Source organism: Pleurodeles waltl, chromosome 2_1 (genome assembly GCF_031143425.1).
Source record: "Pleurodeles waltl isolate 20211129_DDA chromosome 2_1, aPleWal1.hap1.20221129, whole genome shotgun sequence".
Lineage (NCBI taxonomy): Eukaryota > Metazoa > Chordata > Amphibia > Caudata > Salamandridae > Pleurodeles > Pleurodeles waltl.
Window position 1 is genome coordinate 515627851 of NC_090438.1, and position 20877 is coordinate 515648727.

Sequence of the window (20877 nt, forward strand, 5' to 3'; positions counted from 1 at the left end):
TAAGGAAGACTTTCTCCTATAATAACAAACAATATGGGCATGCTTCAAGGATAGATTATTTTTTAGTAGATCAGAACCTGTGTGATGTAGTTGAGGATATTGTTTATTTGCCAGCTCACCTGTTGGATCATGCAGCAGTAGTTTTAAGAATAAATCCTCATGTGTTAGATTGCACATTGTTATTAGATAATGAGGTTGTCTCTAAACTACGCATGGAGGCTGAAGAGTTTTTTTAAGGATAAACTTGGGGTCGGCCCCGATGGCGGTGGTATGGGACACCTTTAAGGCGGTCATCGGGGGAAAATCATGAATCTGGCAGTTATAGAAATAAACAGTAGCTGAATTGAATTGGTCTCATAGAACAGGAAATGCTAAATTGTGAGAATCAACTAACTGAGATTACTGGGTGGGGGGGAGGGGAGAGGCTTTGACCATTAGGGTGAGGGACCTGAGACATCAGTTAGAGGATATATTACAAGCTACAGTGGGTAGTAGATGGGAAGTGAGTAAACTGGCACATTTTGAGTATGGAGAAAGTGTGGGGAAGTTATTGGCATGGAAGAGCAAGACTGCCCAAGTGAGGAATTATATAAAAGAAATTTAGTTAGGCCCGACGGTGGGGAGATCCTCAAATAGTGAGAACATAGAGAACGCCTTCTTGATGTTTTTATTCACAGCTTTATACAGATGAGCTAGAGGTGGGGGAGGGAGGGAGAGGTGGGCTGTTGGCTGGGGCAAGATACACCCTTACCCCTCCAACCCCCCCCCCCCCCAGTTTAACACAAGAGGAGCAGATGGAATTGAATAAACCGGTTTCCCGGGGGTCAATAATGGTGGTGCTGAAAGGAAGCAAGGGTGGGAAGTCCTGCTGAGCTCTACAAGGCTCTGGGGGAGTCAATCTTACCAGCCATGTTAGAAGTGTTTGGAGGGATCTTCGTGAATGGGGCACAGATTCCGGCCTCTTGGAACGAGGCCATTATTTCATTGATCCTGAAGCCCAGTAAGACCTCTCTAAAGTTTGAGTCATATAGACACATATCTTTACTAAACAGCGATTATAAGATTTTTGCTCAAATATTGGTGGACAGATTAAGTGGAATGGTAGACGGCTTGATTCATCCGGATCAGAGAGGTTTTATTAGAGGAAGATATTTGCACAAATTAACATTTAATTTGATTGGGGCTATGGATTTGGCTATTACGCAAGAAACCCCACTCACTGCCATAGCCTTGGATGTGTTAAAGGCTTTTGATAGAGTAAAATGGGAGTATCTTAACGCAATCTTGAAACTCTGTAAATTGGGTGAAAAATTCTGCAGGGCTATCAAGCGGATTTACTGTGTACCAACAGCCATGGTACTGGTAAATTAAATCTAAAAAAATCCTTTGAGATCACCAGAGGCATTAGGCAGGGCTGTCCTCTGTCTCCTTTGCTGTTCGATTTGTATATGGAGCCTCTGGCTAGGATGATCAGGCAGGATGTTAGAATAGCTCCCTTTAGGTGTATGGGGTGGGAGATGAAGACAGCTCTTTATGCAGGCGACCTAACGCTATATATATGACGGATCACATTACAGCTCTTCACATTCTTCTAGTGATTGCAGGAGATTTTGGCAAAGTATCTGGTTATCATGTGAATGTGGGGAAGACAGCTAATGACCTGGAATCTGAAGAAGGAACTAGGACAGGAGAAGAAGGAGATGAGCTATTTAGGCATTCAGATCACCTAGGATATTAAGCAACTCTCATTGGCGAACCAAAAAAGGCTGTTTTTAGAATGTAGTAAATTAATTAAAGGTTGGATACATCTCCCTTTGACAATCCTGGGAAGACTTAACCTGGTTAAGATGGTGATTCTCCCTAAAATAAACGTTTTGTATAATGTTATCCCAGTACAATTGAATAAAGGATATTTAGGGAAAATTCAGCAAGCTATCAATTCCTTTATATGGACACATTAGGGCCCCAGAATATCATGACTTACAGTACTACGCATGGGCATTTCAACTGATATCATCATCAAGGATGCTTTTTACCGAACCAGACTCTGGACCAATCGGGGGTATGTTTAAAGCAATGTTAAGCATGGTGAAGGGGGCGTCCAAGCACTTCCTATACAAGTTTGGAGACCCAACGTTTTTCAGAAAGGTAAAGCTGAAGGTATTGCAGGACCTTGCTAAAAGCTGGCATCAGTAAAGATCAGTAGCAAAGGTCGCTTATCATTCCAACAGGGTTCCTATTTGGGAATCGCCAGGCACGCCAGAATGCGTTAGCTAGTCCTATTAGGCGGGCTGTTAGAGAATACTGGGGGAACCTTTTTAGGGAAGGGTCCCTACTTCCATGGGAAGAGCTACGGGAAATAACTGGTGGTACTCTCTCTCTAGATTAAAATATATACAATTGGATGGCTGGTCCTGGAGTACCCAAGTGGAGCTGGGATTTGCGAATCCATTGGAAGATGGAGCTAACAGATTCTCCCATCACACCAAAAGAATCTCAGCTGGGTAGTGGGCAATCTTAGAGGCACTAAATGACGATTTTAAATTGGCAGATGTCCTGTGGGGTGATCATATGCCTCGGGACAGGGTACAAGAGTGGTGGAAAGTATCAATGCGCACTTTGTTTGATATAGTGAGGCCTGCCTCGTTAAGAAGAAACCATCTCTTTACAATACACAGGGCTTATATATCCCCATACAAGATTTTCCAATATGTTTATGGACTGCCCTGGGTGTACTCCTTTTGGAGAGAAGTGTGCAGAACGCTTTCAAGTATATTGAGGCGGGAAATTAGAGTAAGACTTCCCCTGATTATATTTGGGCAATCACAGGAAACTGAAATAAGGAGTAGAGAAGGGAGGAACTTGCTCTTTTACTCTCTTGTCTTGGGGAGAAGAGAAATCTGTTGCAAGTGGGTGTCAGCGTTTGCTCCCCTGTATGGGGAGTGGTTGAACGCTCTCCTCCGTGTGTCAGAATTGGATATGGAAGTGGGAATATCAAGAAAGAAAAAGGAGACTCTGTGGGCCCCATTGGTAAAGTGAAAAGGAGACTGAGTGTGTTTATAGAGACTGGAGTTGGACTAAAAGCTGAAGTCCGATGATTATGCACCTTTTTTCTTCATTGTCACGATGCCTCTCCTCCTCTGGTGGTAGTAGGTTGAGTGAGAGAGAATGGGTCTCCCAGGCAAGGCTCATCTCCATATGCGAAAGGGTGTGAAAGGTCAAGGAATGGAATTGTCTTGGAGTTCATGGTGAATGAGAAAAAAAAAAAGAATGAAAATTTGGCCCAAAAACACTTTCTCCTCACATTCCGGTGATAGAAAGTTTTGGAAACTAAGAGGAGCGACAAATTTCCTTCCACCCAACATTCCCCCAAGTCTCCCGATAAAAACGGTAACTCACTTGTGTGGGTAGGCCTAGTGCCCGCAAAACGAAATGCCCCAAAACTCTATGTGGACACATCAAAATTATCAAAAACAAAACTACCTGTTTTTTTATGGGGGCACCTGCGTTTTTGGTCCTGGGCTTAGCAGCCCTATAGAAAACCTACCAAACCCAAACATTATGAAAAGTAGACACCCGAGGGAGTCCAAGGAGGTTTGACTTATTGATGCTAATGCCTCCCTTTCTATAGTACTATAGTACTTTTCAGACTGTTTGAATATCGTTGAAGCAAAACTAATTACCTGTCCTTTGCCATTCAACCACTAGCTGAGAACTGCCCCTAAGATAGCCAAACTAGCTATTGTAATTATACACGTGTTTCCAGGTCTGTAAATGTGTAATGCTGATGATTCTACAAATAGTTTTTTTACTTTACAAAAAACATCCTCAAATTCTTCTGCCCATACAAACTTCACTCCTTTTTTAAAGAGGGCTCTTAATGTTTCTTCAATCTGGGGAAAGCTCTGCACAAATCATTCATAATCCTCTGCTAAACCGAGAAATGTTCTGAGACTATCCCTATCTGTGGGTGCCTTTCCTTATTCAATGGCTTTCACAAGAGAAAATTTAGGCATTATACCCGATGACAAAATGCTGTGACCTAAATACTCTTATTCCTGAACACTAAATCGACATTTATTACATCTGTAATTCCAGTATCTGACAATACCTTTAACACATTCCTTAAAATGTGATTGTGTTTCTTTATCCTTAGCAAAAATCAAGAGATGCATACTACCAAACAGCGTATCCATACATTTTCGAAAGGCCCTTGCCACCGAATCTAACCCAAATGGAAACCTATGGAATTTATATGCCCTAAATGGTCTAACAGGTCGTACATTCTTACTAATGAGAATAGAAACAATAACTGCCTACCCAAAAGATTGCAACTGCATATGTCAGATAGGTGTTCGAAGCATGTGTTGAGCCCTTACTGTGAATTAGATACACCTAGATATTTTTCTTTCACATTTTATTAATTATTTTTTATTTCAAAATATTTTCTTTTTGCACACACAATTCCATTTTGAATACAGTAATTATTATTTTACAAAATCTACACTAATATAGTCCCAATAGTCCTGCAAGGCTATATAAACCCACTACACTCGGCATGATATAAAAAAAAAACAGCCAGCATTCATACATATCAGCAGACATTCATCAACCATGTCTGAGTCACAACCAACATAGCACATCATTATATTTAATAAAACCTATGAAGGGGCACATGAAGAAAATACTGCACCCTGTTTTCATTTGCCCAATATTATCAGATGCATGAAGACTTCTTCTCGACTATACAATATCCTGTGTGTACACTCAATGAATTCTTATTACATATCTTAGCGCACTGAAATCTTCTGTAAAGATGATTTTAATTCAAAACCCTGCTGCATAGGATTCTTTTGATCTTCTTATGTGTACCTCTTTCCTCACATAATTTCCACGTCCCCAGTTTGTTAACACTGCAAATCCATAGTTAATGCAATTTGATGATATGCAGAACGTAGGTCAATTTTTCCTGCCCACTGCTATGGGAGAAACCCACTGAGACGACACAGTTGACTCAATGAACACCATTTTTTCAATCCTTCTTTTAAATGCTCCCTTACACTAAGAGGAACATTCTGCACCTTGTGGACCACAGGACAAGAATAAGGTTTGAGCTTGATGTGGTGCACCTTTAACCACCCTCATTTCTCCTTGAATACGTCTCCAAAATTTTGTAAAATGTCCTCAGTACTTTGAAACTCCTCTTCAGCACAACTTATATATAACCGTTCATCTGTATCTTCATCCACATAACCCATGGGCAACTCACCTACCACAACAGGATTCTCTGCACCTGGTTTCAAGTACAAACCCATCCTTACTAAGTCTTGCCACCCAGTGATGTTCTTCCCTTTAATAGCCACATAAGCTTTAGTGAAGGAAAACTTCCTGAACATTTTAATTTAGTTTTAAAATACCCAGACATTTTGCTATATTTCTCTCCAAATGCTTTAGGGTTTACACCTGTTGAACTGAGACTGATTTAATTATTCCATACATCATAAAAGGTGGAATATCTCAAAATGATTCTGGGAGACCCTGAGCCTGACATGGCTTGCAGAGATGCTCCCCTATTTATTAGCTTCCACTAAGGGCCCCTTTACCAACATGGAGTCTGTAATGCAACTGCATTCAATAGTTAAAATACTATTGTTAGAAACAGAGGTCTTCAGTTGGCAGAGGTATGCCCCGTGCCAAGTAGGCACCACAATCCTAGTCAGGGTAAGTCAGATACACACTCTAAATTAACCTGTGCTCACCCTCTGGTAGCTTGCCATAGAGCAGTCAGGCTCAATTTAGGAGGCAATGGGAGAAGTATTTGTGCAAAGCTTAATTACAGGGACACAGTGAAAACACCACAAAAAGACTCCACACCAGTGTAAGAAAATTAAGTTTATTTTTCTGGATGAATTAATCTCAAAACATCAAAAACCCAATCAGTAGTTTTCAAATGATACTTAATTTAACCAGTTATGCAATCCTAGTGCTTTAGAACACATGTGCTTCTCTTAGAGTTATTACGGTAATTCTAGTCCAAGTACATCAGTATTCATCAGGGGATTGGAAAGTGGGACTGTAGGGAAATTGCAAGAAAGGCAAATGGTGTTTCAAAGGCCCTCCCGGCTGCCCATGACATGCCGAATGACAGCCAGAACCACACAATCAGACAGTACCTGAGCTCCTGATGGAGGAACAAGAATGTCGGTCTCCTAGGGCAAGGCAATCCCTGCCCCACCCCTCCATCCCCAGGGAGTCTCTAAGAGATGAGAGGTGGCCTGAGAGGCTGGCGGACAGAAGACAGGTCCGGCGGCCCGAGTGAGACTCAGAGTACTGATGCAGCAATCTCACTCCCAACTGGCCCCGCTCTCCTGAGCGAGGCTTCAGCAGACACTGTCCCGAAGGAGATTCCTGGTACTACGGTGACAATGGGGTTCTGCACACTAAGGTTTTCCTCACCATTGCGGCATCAGCTCACACGCAGATCAGTTGATTATGATTGATGCAGAGCGGGGGTTGTTGTAGTTGGTACTTGAAGGTCAAACAGCAGATGCTGGACGCGTTGTAGAGGGAGTACTCGATTTTGGTGAAAACAAAGTCTTTGATGGGCCCAAGACTTTGACAACAGGGGACAAGACAACAAGCTCTTGAAGTTCCTTCATAGCATAAAGGTTGTAGAGGGCAGTTTTAATCCTCCCTCGATGGCAGTGGTAGCAAGCAGCAGGCCAATACAGCACAGCGGAAGTCCCTCCTGGCAGCACAGCAATTAGGAGGTAGCAGGCAACCACAGCAAAACAAACAGCAGAGTGGTAGTCTCTCCTGGCAGCACAGCAATCAGCAGGCCACAGGCCAACACAACAAAGCAAGTAGCAACATGGTAGTCCCTCTGGGCAGCACAGCTCCTCTTCTTGGAAGAGTCTCCTCAAGGCCCAAAAGTGAACTGATTTAGTGGGTTTGGGGTCCAGTACGTATAACAAAATGTGTCTTTGAAGTGATGGAGACTTTGAAGATCACAAGGCCTCTTCTCTGGCTCCAGACACTATACAAGGGGTTATGCAGCCCTTTGTGTGAGGAGAGGCATAGCCCTATCCTGTTCAAGTGTAGGTGTCAGCTCATCCCTCCCTTCTAGCCCACGAAGACCCATCAGCCAGGTGATGGGCCATCCAGATGAAAAGGTGTCACCCAAGCTCCCTTGTGTGACTGTCTAGAGGGAATGCACAAAGCCTAGCAGTCATCTAATCTACCCCAGATGTGTATTCAGGGAAAGACAGAGGCACAGAATGGTTAAAGTAAGAAAATGCAAACTTTCTAAAAGTGACATTTTCAGACTTACAATTTAAATTCAGACTTCACCATAAGTTGTGATTTTAAACTGAGTCCAGAGCCACAAAACTCCATATTCCTATGTTTTCCCAATTGGAAGTTACACTTAAAGGATGCTTCGCAGTAACCCCAATGTTAACCTATGGGAAAGACAGGCCTTGCAGTAGCGAAAAAGTAATCCAACAGTTTTTTACTGCCTGGACATGTTAAACTGACAAATACATGACCGACTTTTTATTTACAGTGCACCCTGCCTTTGGGGCTGACTAGTGCCTACCTTAGTGGTGATTTATATGTAATTGTTGCAAAGGGCCTCTTTTTGGATGGTCACCCCCACTTCTTGCTGTCAGATGTAGTTTTTTTGGACGTGTGTTCTGCTTTCCCTCTTATCTCATAACCGAGCTTACAGAACCTCTCTGGAATGCACTTCTGAGTTTAAAGAAGACATTTATTGTTATTAATTCTCCCCCACCTACAAGTTCCTGAGAGACGAAATTAGTAGATTGGAAGCACACGTTCAAAAGTAGTCGCAGCAATGAAAGCAAAATATATCAAAGTACTTCTCAGTTGCAATGTACACAGCAAATATAGGTGAAGACATTTATAGCATAACTTCAAAGCAAAGCATAAAAGTCAAAATTCATCACTGTATGGGCAAGTAGGGCCTATATTCAGCTTCATCTTTCTGGGGTCTGCAAGTTGATGACTCCGGTCAACTGCGAGAAAGAGATTCTCTACCCAAACGGGAGGCAGGCAACTGACGTCTAGTTCCTGTCTGAAGTCAAGCAGATTTAAATCTATCTCACTGTAGCCCAGAGTCATCCTTAAAAGCAAACTCAGTGTGAGAGCCAAGGAACCTTGGAGAGGGGCCAATTCTCCTGAGCTCACTCGCTCTCAGACTGGATTGCGAGGTAAACACAAAATCTACGTGCTCTTATCAGCTAAGGTCTGGTGTGAAGAAAACAGCTTGGTCCATCTTGTGGAAAAACACAGCTTGGAAAAACACAGCTCATCTGCAATGTCTCAACTGCAATGTCTAACCCCACGCTAAAGCCAATAGGCAGCTAACCTAAATAGCAAATGTCATGTCAAAGCCAATAGGCAGCTAAACTGAATATCAAATGTAATGCCTAATGTCATGTCAAAGCCAATAGGCAGCTAAACTGAGTATAGAATGTAATGGCTAATGCCATGTCAAAGCCAATAGGCAGCTGAACTGAATACAAAATGTAATGGCTAATGCCATGTCAAAGCCAATAGGCGGCTAAACTGTATACAGAATGTAATGGCTAACTCCATGTTAAAGCCAATAGGCAGCTAAACTGAAGAAAACATATAGGTGGTCATTCCAACCTCGGCCGTAAAAGGTGCTTACCGCCGTTCAGAAGACCGCCATAACATCGCCGCGGCCGCGGTAAACCGCCACGGTCATTCTGACCCACAACAGGCAAACCGCCAAAATACAGACATCCACAAAAGTCCGCCACACCAAAGGGCAGCGAGAAACTGGCGATGACCAAACCTCCACCGTCAAGCCAACAGAAATACACCCACACTATTACGACACACGAATCCACGCGGCGGTCTTTCAACCGCTGTATTCCATTGGCGGTACACACCGCCGCGCTCAAAATACACACACACTTACAAAATACAACCACATTGGACAATTCAAAATACACACACCTGAGACACATACACACACCACTCCCACACACCCAATTAAATATAAAATACACACCCACATCACCCACAAACCTCCACTCCTAGAGATTCGTGAACACGCACCGAGAAAAGACATCCGAGCACCCAGACGCCCAATTCACTGTCACCCAGCAATATTTGCACTTCACACTTAGCACCACACAATCCACCCTACACATCACCCACACCACCCCATGGCACCGCAAAGACACCCCAGGTTCTCTGATGATGAACTCAGGGTCATGGTGGAGGAAATTGTAGGAGTAGAGCCACAGCTGTTCGGGGCACAGGTGCAGCACACCACCATTGCCAGGAAGATGGAGCTATGGAGCAGAATAGTGGACAGGGTCAACGCTGTGGGACAGCACCCAAGAAATCGGGACGACATCAGGAAGAGGTGGAACGACCTACGGGGGAATGTGCGTTCCATGGTATCCAGGCACAACATTGCGGTGCAGAAGACTGGCGGCGGACCCCCACCTCCTCCCCCAGAATTTACAACATGGGAGGAGCAAGTCTTGAACATCCTGCATCCTGAGGGCCTCGCAGGAGTAGGCGGAGGAATGGACTCTGGTAAGGAAAATCTTGACTACTTCTTCCCCCCACCCGCATGCCAACTCATACCCCCACCCTCACCCTCACCCCCATCACATCCTACTCCTTGCAACTGTCTCACCATCACAACCCACCCATCCCAACACCTAGCCCTGCATGCGTCCACAAAGCATGGACACCCATCACCTAATCATGCCCACTGCACATACACATACAACCCCCCCCCAACCACCGTCACAACAGCCCCCACAAAGGAATGCCAGCACTGGGGTACACGGGCACCCACTGCACGCTATGACACACACAGAAGCAATAACCATACTTTTATACCCCTGCAGGACCCGAACGCCGTGTCACCGCGCAGGAGGGTCCACAAATGTCCACTCCACCCCCAGAGGAGGCCCACAGTGAGGACAGCAGCTCTGTCTCCCTGGATCTAGATGACCAGCCCGGTCCATCGGGGACCTCGGGACAGTCGGTTCCCCTCACACAGCCACAGGCCACAGTAGACCTTCCCCCCCTCTGGGAACACCAGCACAGCACCCACCCAGCGGGCCCATACCTCTGTCCCCAGGACACGTCAATCAGCGGTGTGTCCACCACTACAGGGAACCCAGGCTAACCCACCACCCCAACAACAACAGGGACCTGGGGGCAGTGGTAGTGGGCACACGGTCCAGGGGACAGAGGCCCAGGGAAACAGGGGAACTGGGAGGGCTGCTGTGCGACAGGGGGGGGACAGGCCCAGGGAACCCACTCTCCACGAGGCCCTCTCCTCCATCATGGGAGCATACCACCGCTCCCAGGAGACGATGGCGACGGTCCTGGCCAGGTTTCAGGAGATCCAGCTTCTGCAGGAGCAACAGTATATGGGGTTCAGGGAGGAACTAAGAAACATCAGTTCCGCCATGGGTACCATCGTAGTGGCCCTGAATGAGGTAGTCACGACATTGCGGGACACTGTGGCACCTCAAAGGGCCCCTGACACTAGCATGCACCAAGAACTGCCTACCACCTCCGCCGGCGCTAGTGGACAGGAGGCCCCGACACAAGACCAACAGGCCACCAGAACCCCACCCCCTGCAGAAGGAGAACCACCCCGCAAGCGGGCCCTGAGATCCAGGAAGAAGACAGAGTAAGATGTCAAGACCCCCGCCAGCAAAGGATACCGCCCTGATTGTCATCCCACTGTCCCACATTGTCACCCTGTCCAACCTTAAACTGCCCCTGCTCCACTTCCCACAGGCATTTAGACAATGCACCTGTGAAACTGATAGTCTGGACTCTGCCATGGACAATCCTCCACCATCACCCCTCACCGATTTGCAACCACCCATCCAATTTAGAGCACTTGAATAAAAACACTTATTGCACAAAACAATCTGGAGTCTGGCTGTGATTTAGAACAAATGTATTAGACATGACCGTGCCAAAATGTTCATTCACATTGTGATGCTAACAAACCGCTGTCACACAGCTGTAGTCCATGGGGAAACAAAGCAGATGTCACGCAGTGGGGCCCACATCTCTGAAAACGGAAGGGAAAGTCACAACACAGTTACCATACACTGGGGGAAAAAGTCAGACAGTAGAGAGGTAGGAGTCATTAAGTAAATGTAATATGCCGGTGTCTACTCTTACCTGTGTGTCACTGAAAATACTGCTGTATTACTGTGTTCCTGTTCTCTATGTCGTCCTCTTCGGCTTCCTCCTCTTCACTCTCCACAGGCTCCACAGCTGCTACAACACCACCTTCTGATGGATACAACTACCTGTGGATTCCTCACCTAATGAATACTCCCATGGCGCCAGCATTCGACGGAAATCTTCTTACTAGTCTCTGCACGTCGACGAGGACGTCACTCTAGCCCACGCGACGCCGTCTGACGTCATACAGGCAATAAGAGGTCCTCGACGACGTGCGGACGTCAGTTCCCTTTTTTCCGTGCATTCGAAACGGTTATCTTCGAGGGAGCAACTGTTACTTTTGTGGTTACAGTGTATTTTTGCTGCGTAGTCTTTCGCTGTGGTAATAATGTCGCAGAGAAAGTCTGGATTCAAGCCTTGTCGTGAGTGTGGAGGCAAGATGTCGGTGACGGATCCTCATTCCGATTGCCTTTGGTGTTTGAGCTCCGACCACGACGTCTCGACTTGTGATTCATGCCAGCACATGAATCCAAAGGCCCTCAAGGAACGTGAGGCGAAGCTGTTTATGGCGAAATTGAAGGAGAAGCATCACAAGAAGTCTTCTTCTCCAAGACATCGGCGTCATTGAGACTCCCGGCGCCGTAGAGAATCTCGGCGTCATTCGAAGGAGACTCGTTCCAGGTCTTCGGATCGGCGCCGAAGGACATGGGAGATCAGTCCCACGGTTACGCCGCATCCTTCGACGCCGTTGCCCTCTCCGGCGTCTCCAACTTCACCTGGACAGGCGTCGGTGATTGAGGTATTGGAGCCTCAGGTGTTTTCTCCGGCGTTGCAGACGTCGAGGCCGGCGTCGGGGTCGCCTCTGAGACAGGCACCCCAGTATCCGGCTTTTCCCACCCCTGGAGCCGATAGTTCCGCATTCTTGAATGCGATGTATGCCATCTTCCAACAGATGGCTCCAGGGGGTGCTCCGGCTGGGCCATTGGCCTTTTCATTGGGTGATCCTGCGCCTCTTCGGCCGGCACCCTTTATGCCCTTTCTCCCTTTTGGGAACGTGGGCTCGGCGCCAGTGTCGGCGCCGGTGGCCGCTCCGGTGGCTTCAGAGGGATTGGCCCCGGGGATTTCCATCCCGTCGACGTCGGGATTTCGGCCTGTGACTCCGGTGGGTCCATCTGCTTCGACTGCTCTTTCGTCGGCGCCGAAGTTACCTGTGGCGCCGGACGCGGCGTCGGTGGCTTCTGAAGATCGGCGCCGATCTTCGACTTCGGCGGAGGCATTGTCGACTCCGCGTATTGAACAACGGCTTCATTCGAGGAGACGTGCTCTCCGTGTATTAGAGGAGCAGGAGTACCAACGAGCCCTGGAGGAAGGAGAGCTAGAGGACTCGGGTGATGGGCTGCGTGGTCTGGAGTCGGCTAGTGGGCTGGACACTTCCCCTGAGTGGGATCTTTCGTCCCCGGGAGAATACACTGAGGAGGCTGCTTCCTTTCATGCAGTGGTACGGAAGGCAGCTAGTTTTTTGGACCTGCCTTTGCCGGTGGTGGAGGCTAAACAAAACCTTCTAACAGAGGTGCTACATCCGGCCTCTGCTGCGGCGGAGCCTCTTTTGCCATTTAATGACGCTCTGCTGGATCCGGTGTTAGAGGTGTGGAAGAGGCCGGCATCTTCCCCAGCAGTTCACAGAGCCGTGGCCAGGAGGTATCGGGCGGCTCCGACTGACCCTGGTTTTCTGTCTAGGCACCCTACGCCGGAGAGCTTGGTGGTGCAGGCCTCCTGTTCATCCAAGTCAGCGCCTGGTTCTTTCCCGACGGTGCCTGGGGACAGATTCAAAGAAACTAGAGGCGCAGTCCAAGAAGATTTTTTTGTCCTGCAGTCTGGCGTTGAAAGCCACCAACGCAACCTGTATCCTGGGGAGGTATATTCATGCTCTGATGGATGACATTTCCTCATCATTTACAGAGCTTCCCCAGGGTCTTTTGGATGTTGTTTCAAATGCCCAGGCTGCTGCGACCCAGATTATCCAGACGGGACTGGATACGACCGACTCGGTAGCCAGAGCAATGGGCACAACTGTGGTGGCAAGGAGACAGGCCTGGCTCCGTAACTCTGGCTTTTCTGCGGATGTACAGTCCACATTGTTGGATCTCCCGTTTGATGGGGACAAACTATTTGGAGCCAAGGCTGATTCGGCCTTGGAACGTTTTAAGGAGAGCAGGGCCACGGCTAAGTCGTTAGGGCTCCAAGCTCCTTCTTCCACGGCCTCTTCCAGATTTTTCAGGAGGTTTCGTGGATTTGGGCGTGGCTCTTTCTCCTCTTCCTTTCGGGGAAGATATCAGCAACCTGCCTCTTCCCATCCCTATAGATCTTTTAGGGGGAGAGGTAGGGTCCGCACCAGAGGAGCCTCTCAGCAGCACTCTGCCTCTTCCTCATCCTCTGGCGGGGTGCAGCAGGGGAAGCAGCCTTAGGCTTCCACCATTTCCCACTCACTCCTCTCCTGTAGGGGGAAGATTACAGCATTTTCTCACCAAATGGAAGACTGTTACAACGGACACTTGGGTTCTCAGTATTGTGGGAAAAGGCTACACCCTTCCCTTTCGGGAGTTCCCGCCCCTCATCCCGCCCCGCCCTTCTTATTGTTCAGAAGAACACCTCCTGTTGCTAGAACAGGAGGTACAAGCCCTCCTTTCAAAGGGCGCGGTGGAGTTGGTCCCAGAGCAGGAAAGGGGTCGAGGATGTTACTCAAGGTATTTCCTGATTCCCAAGAAGGATGGTCGTTTGAGACCAATCCTGGACCTGAGGATCTTGAATTGGTTCCTCAAGCAGGAAAAGTTCAAGATGCTGACCCTAGCACAGGTGCTTTTGGCGTTGAACAAGGAAGACTGGATGGTGTCTGTCGACTTGCAGGATGCTTACTTTCATATCCCGATACTCAAGTCACACAGGAAGTATCTCCGGTTTGTGGTGGGATCGCAGCACTATCAGTTTGCGGTCCTTCCGTTTGGTCTTACTTCAGCACCTCGAGTCTTCACGAAGGTGATGTTGGTGGTTGCGGCAGAACTCAGAAGGAAGGGGATAGCAGTATTCCCTTACTTGGACGACTGGTTGATCAAAGCCAAGTCCCCGGAGCTTGTGTCGCATCATCTGCAGTCAACAACCCAGTTGTTGTTCGACCTGGGTTTTTCGGTGAACGAGCCCAAATCTCACCTAGAGCCCTCTCAGCGCCTCCTGTTCATAGGGGCAGTACTGGATACAACATTGGGTCGGGCCTTTCCTCCGCCTCAGCGGATTCAAGATATTCAGGATTTGGTTCCAATGTTTCGAAATGGAGCGGTAGTTCCAGTCCTCAAGGTCCTTCGTCTGCTCGGTCTGTTTGCCTCCTGCATTCTGTTGGTCACGCATGCTCGCTGGCACATGAGGGCTCTTCAGTGGTGCCTCCGAAGGCAGTGGTCTCAACACAAAGGGGATCTAGACAGTACTGTCAAGATCTCCAGAGATGCTGCTGTGGATTTGAAGTGGTGGATTGCAAGCAACAATCTTTCACAAGGAAAGCCGTTCCAGCAGTCGCCACCAGTGGCCACAGTCATAACGGATGCTTCCACTCTAGGGTGGGGAGCTCATCTGGGGGATCTGGAGATCAAAGGTCTTTGGTCTCCAGAGGAACAGGTGTTTCACATCAATCTTTTAGAGTTACGGGCTGTACGTCTGGCTCTCAAGGCCTTCCTCCCTTCCCTTCGTGGTCAGTCGGTACAGGTCCTAACGGACAATACTACCACGATGTGGTACATAAACAAGCAGGGAGGAGTGGGGTCGTACCTTCTCTGCAGAGAAGCTCTTCGACTATGGTCCTGGGCAAAGGACCATCAGATTTGCTTGATAGCAAACCATCTGGCCGGAGTCTTGAACGTGCGTGCGGACAGTCTCAGTCGCCAATTCTCGGCAGACCACGAGTGGCGTCTCCATCCAGATCAAGTCCGTTTAATCTTCCAGAGGTGGGGGTTTCCTCGGGTAGATCTGTTTGCCACTCGAGAGAACGCGCATTGTCCGGTATTCTGCAGCCTCCAGTATCCGATGCAGGGAGCGTTGGGGGACGCGTTTCAAATAACCTGGTGCGGCCAGTTGCTTTACGCGTTTCCTCCCATACCCTTGATTCCTCGAGTATTGAGGAAGATTCGCCAGGACCGGGCTCTAGTCATCCTAATAGCTCCGGATTGGCCAAGGAGGGTATGGTACTCCGACCTTCTCCAACTCTCAATGTGCCCTCCGCTCCGTCTCCCTTTCAGGGCAGACCTCCTCTCGCAGTCGCAGGGGCAGGTTCTACACCCCAACCTCCAGAGTCTGCACCTACATGCCTGGAGATTGAACGGGGCAACCTGAGTTCCTTCTCTCTCCCGCCTGAGGTAGTGGATGTTATTTTAGCGGCCAGGCGACACTCCACTAAATCTATCTACGCTAATAGATGGTCTAAATTTGTTGCGTGGTGTGGAGAGAGGCAGATAGATCCTTTGCATGCTCATCTATCGGACGTTTTGTCTTTTGCTCTGTCTCTAGCGCAGAAAGGTTGTGCAGTGGCTACCATTAAGGGTTATTTATCGGCCTTGTCAGCCTTCATATGTCTTCCAGACCAACCATCTTTATTTAAATCCCCTATTGTTATCAGATTCTTGAAAGGTCTTCTAAATAAATATCCTCCAAAGCCATTCGTTATGCCGCAATGGGATTTGTCCTTGGTCCTGACTTTCCTTATGGGGTCCCCTTTTGAACCTATGCATTCTTGCCCCTTAAGGTATTTGGTTTTAAAAACAGTCTTCCTGATAGCTATAACATCAGCAAGGAGAGTGAGTGAGTTGCAGGCCTTATCAGTAAAGCCCCCTTATACAACTTTTTATGGGGATAAGGTGGTGTTGAGGACCAAGGCTGCTTTCCTCCCGAAGGTTGTTTCACCCTTCCATTTGGCTCAGGCAATTACTTTGTCCACGTTCTATCCTCCGCCTCATCCTTCCAAAGAGGAAGAAAGACTGCACCGTCTGGACCCAAAGAGGGCGTTGAGCTTCTTTATTGATAGAACAAAGGATTTCAGGCTGGAGGATCAGCTGTTTATTGGATACGTGGGCAAGAGGAGAGGAAAGGCAGTCCACAAGAGAACACTATCCAGGTGGGTTGTTCTTTGCATTAAAATCTGTTACTCTTTGGCAAAGAAGGATCCTCCTGAGGGCATTAGAGCTCATTCCACCAGAGCTAAGTCGGCCACTTCAGCCTTGGCCAGAGGTGTTCCTGTGGTCGACATCTGCAAGGCCGCAACTTGGTCGTCCCTTCACACTTTTGCAAAACATTACTGTTTGGATTCTGAGGTTAGAAGGGACGGCCATTTTGCACGGTCAGTGCTGCAGGATTTCTTGGTTTGACCATTTAGGCACCCACCGCCGGGCGTGGTACTGCTTTGGGACTCTATTCATTAGGTGAGGAATCCACAGGTAGTTGTATCCATCAGAAGAACGAGTTACTTACCTTCGGTAACGACTTTTCTGGTGGATACATTAGCTACCTGTGGATTCCTCACGGTCCCACCCGCCTCCCCGTTGCCTTTCTGGTCTTACCAAGTAATCCTTGAGTACGCTCCTCTTGGTCTTTGAGGGTGCAATAGATGTTGTATATATTGTATTTATATATATGTATATATCTTTGTGTATATACTTGATGTGTATATATATTTTAAAAAGAGAGAGTTATATATATATATATAAAAGATTTACAGTTATTCATGCAATGTTGTGTATTTTTACAATGTAATGGGATGTTGCCTTGCTCTTTCATTGCATTGCCTGGTTGTTCTCATGCACGTAAAAAATGATTGGTACTGACGTCCGCACATCGTCGAGGACCTCTTATTGCCTGTATGACGTCAGACGGCGTCGCGTGGGCTAGAGTGACGTCCTCGTCGACGTGCAGAGACTAGTAAGAAGATTTCCGTCGAATGCTGGCGCCATGGGAGTATTCATTAGGTGAGGAATCCACAGGTAGCTAATGTATCCACCAGAAAAGTCGTTACCGAAGGTAAGTAACTCGTTCATCTGGACCATCCTCCTGCAGAAAAGGCACCTGGCGGCGCAAAGCCAGGTTGTGAAGCATACAGCAGGCCACGATGATCTGGCACACCTTCTTTGGTGAGTACATTAGGGATCCACCTGTCATATGGAGGCACCTGAACCTGGCCTTCAGGAGGCCAAAGGTTCGCTCAATCACCCTCCTAGTCCGCCCATGGGCCTCATTGTACCATTCCTCTGCCCTTGTCCTGGGATTCCTCACTTGGGTCAGTAGCCAGGACAGGTTGGGGTAACCAGAGTCCCCTAATAGCCACACCCGGTGCCTCTGGAGTTGACCCATCACATACGGGATGCTGCTATTCCGCAGGATGTAGGCGTCATGCACTGACCCAGGGAACTTGGCATTAACATGGGAGATGTACTGGTCAGCCAAACACACCATCTGTACATTCATGGAATGATAACTCTTCCGGTTCCTGTACACCTGTTCACTCCTGCTGGGGGGGACAAAAGCAACATGGGTCCCATCAATGGCACCTACGATGTTGGGGATATGTCCAAGGGCATAGAAATCACCCTTCACTGTAGGCAAATCCCCCACCTCAGGGAAAACGATGTAGCTCCGCATGGGTTTCAGCAGGGCAGACAACACTCTGGACAACACCTTGGAAAACATAGGCTGGGACATCCCTGATGATATGGCCACTGTTGTTTGAAATGACCCACTTGCTAAGAAATGGAGTACTGACAGCACCTGCACTAGAGGGGGGATCCCTGTGGGTTGGCGGATGGGTGACATCAGGTCTGGCTCCAGCTGGGCACACAGTTCCTGTATAGTGGCTCGGTCAAGCCTGTATGTCAGTATGACATGTCGTTCCTCCATTGTCGACAGGTCCACCAGCGGTCTGTACACGGGAAGATTCCTCCATCTCCTCGCATGTCCCAGCGGACGGTGCCTATGAAGGACAACAGCGAGCACAGAGTCAAGCAACCCACAGGTACGTAACCACAGCTTGCACATAACACGATTCCCAATGCATTGAATGGCTTGTATGAGTGTTGGTCCTTGGCCTAGGTATGTGTGACGCAGTTGGTAATTAGGCCATGTGGGCCCTTGAAATGGCGGCTGCCTGACCTGTGAAGTGCGACAGTGGGATGTGAGGTCAATGCACTGGCGTGGCACACCGCGGCGGTAGGCGGTCGAAGACCACGGCGCTAAGCCGCATTGGTTAACATTGAACCCTATGGGTTTCAGGAGCCAATGACGATGTGCGCCGGCGGTCGCGGTACGCACCGCCGCGGTACGCACCGCCGTGGGCGTGACCGCCATTTTCTATCTGCTTAATCACTCGATACCTGATCTTCGACAGGAGAGGACCTACACTGCAAGTGCTGCTGTGACCTCAGTCTGGAAGAGACAATGGTTCATGCGACTGGGGAAAGGGCCCCTGCCTTCACTGCGGAGGAGTTGGAGAAACTTGTGGATGGGGTCCTCCCCCAGTATGCGCTACTCTACGGTCCTCCAGACCAACAGGTAAGTACACTGGGACTATGCTTAGTGGGCAATGCCTGGGTTGAGTGGGGTGGATGAAAGATGGTGGGGAGGGGAGCGATTGAGGCATGCATCAAACGACAGATGAGAGCATGTGCCACATGGCAATGGTGGGGATGGGGGGCAACTCACATCGAGCATGCAGAAGGTGATGACAATTTTTCTCTCCCTGTACATGTCACATAGGTCAGCGCCCACCAGAAAGTCGCGATTTGGCGTGCCATCGCCAAGGACGTCCGGACCCTGGGGGTCCACAACAGACGGGGCACCCACTGCCAGAAGAGGTGGGAGGACATCCGACGCTGGAGCAGGAAGACGGCGGAGGCTCAGCTGGGGATGGCCTCCCAACGTAGGAGGGGTGCCAGTCGTCATTTGACCCCCCTGATGTCCCGGATCCTGGCTGTGGCCTACCCCGATTTGGATGGGTGCGTGAGGACATCACAGCAGACACAAGGGGGTGAGTACAAATACATTCTGCTGACTTTGCGCGCAGTGGAGGTGTCTGGGTGGGGGAGGAGGGCTGTGGGTATCCCTAGGCCAGGGCGATTTCTGTAGGCTAGGCCCCTCCGTAAGGCATGGCCCTGTGCCCCCACCCCCCACCTCTGTAGGGTGCCAAGTACAGGTATCCATGGCCCTGTGTCATCTATGTGTGCAGTTGTCGTCCATAGGCTATGTCCCACGGATTGCGTAGTGGACCCCAAGTGCGTGGCGTAGTGCAAGGGGCTTCTGTGTCTGTCTTGTCCGCCAACGGTAGCGGTAATCCATGCACTCAACATGTCTTTATTTCTCCTCCCCCCCTTTTTTGTGGTCTTCCTGTTCATGTGTGCATTAGCATCATCAGGCGGAGGAGAAGTGGCATCGGAGCACGAGGGAGCTGCATCTCACATGTCCATGGCGGGCCATGCAACTGACTCGGATTTCACCAGTGAGACGGAGGGCGAGGGGAGCTCCACAGCTGTGACAGCGACTCGTCCTCTGAAGGGAGCTCCCTTATGGTGGCGGCAACATCCGTGCCCCCCGCAACAACAGGTACAGCTGCCACCCAGCGCACCAGCACCGCCCTCCCAGCAGCCCCTCAGCGTTTGCCCCGTGCCCGCTCACCCAGGAAGGTGGGCATCTCCTTCGCCCCAGGCACCTCAGGCCCTGCCCCTGTCGCCCCTGCTGCCCTCAGTGAGGAGGTCATTGACCTCCTGAGGACCATCATTGTTGGGCAGTCTACCCTTTTGAATGCCATCCAGGGTGTACAAAGGGAGGTGCACCAGAGTAATGCATACCTGGAGGGCATTCATTCGGGTCAGGCTGCCAATCAGCGATCGTTCAACGCTCTGGCCTCAGCACTGACGGCAGCAATTGTCCCTGTCTCTAGCCTCCCCCCTCCAACTCCCTCCACCCAGACCCAATCCCCTGTACCTCTGCCTATCCCAGACACACCATCAGACCAGCCTGCACACACCTCAACACCCAAGGGAAGCTCATCCAGACATAAGCACCACACATCACACAAGCATTCACACAAGCAACATCCACATGCAGACATACCAACAGCCACTGCCTCCACTGTGTCCCCCTCCTCCTCTTCTCCCTGCTCCCTCCCTGTCACGTCTCCACTCACACTAGCATGCACAACATCGTCAGCCACTACGTCCATCACCAGCACACTCACCAGAACACTCCGCACACGTGCAGTCACCACCCCCACTACCATTTACACGTCCCCTGTGTCCTCTCCCAGTGTGTCTGTCACCCCCTCTTCCAAACTACACAAACGCAGGCAGCCACCCACCCAACAGCCATCCACCTCACGACAGCCTCCAGCCCAAGCACCTGCACTCAAAGACACCAGACTTCACACTCCTACAACCACATCCTCTTCCTCCACTCCCATACCCACTACACCTACCCGTCCCTCTCTTTCCAAATTGCTTTTCCTTGCCAACCTTAACCTCTTTCCAACAACTCCCCCACCCCGTCCATCTCATAAGACTCCAATCAGCACCTCAGCCACCACAAAACCGGGACCTGTGAAGACTGTTGTCCATGGACTGTGGAGTCCCCCAC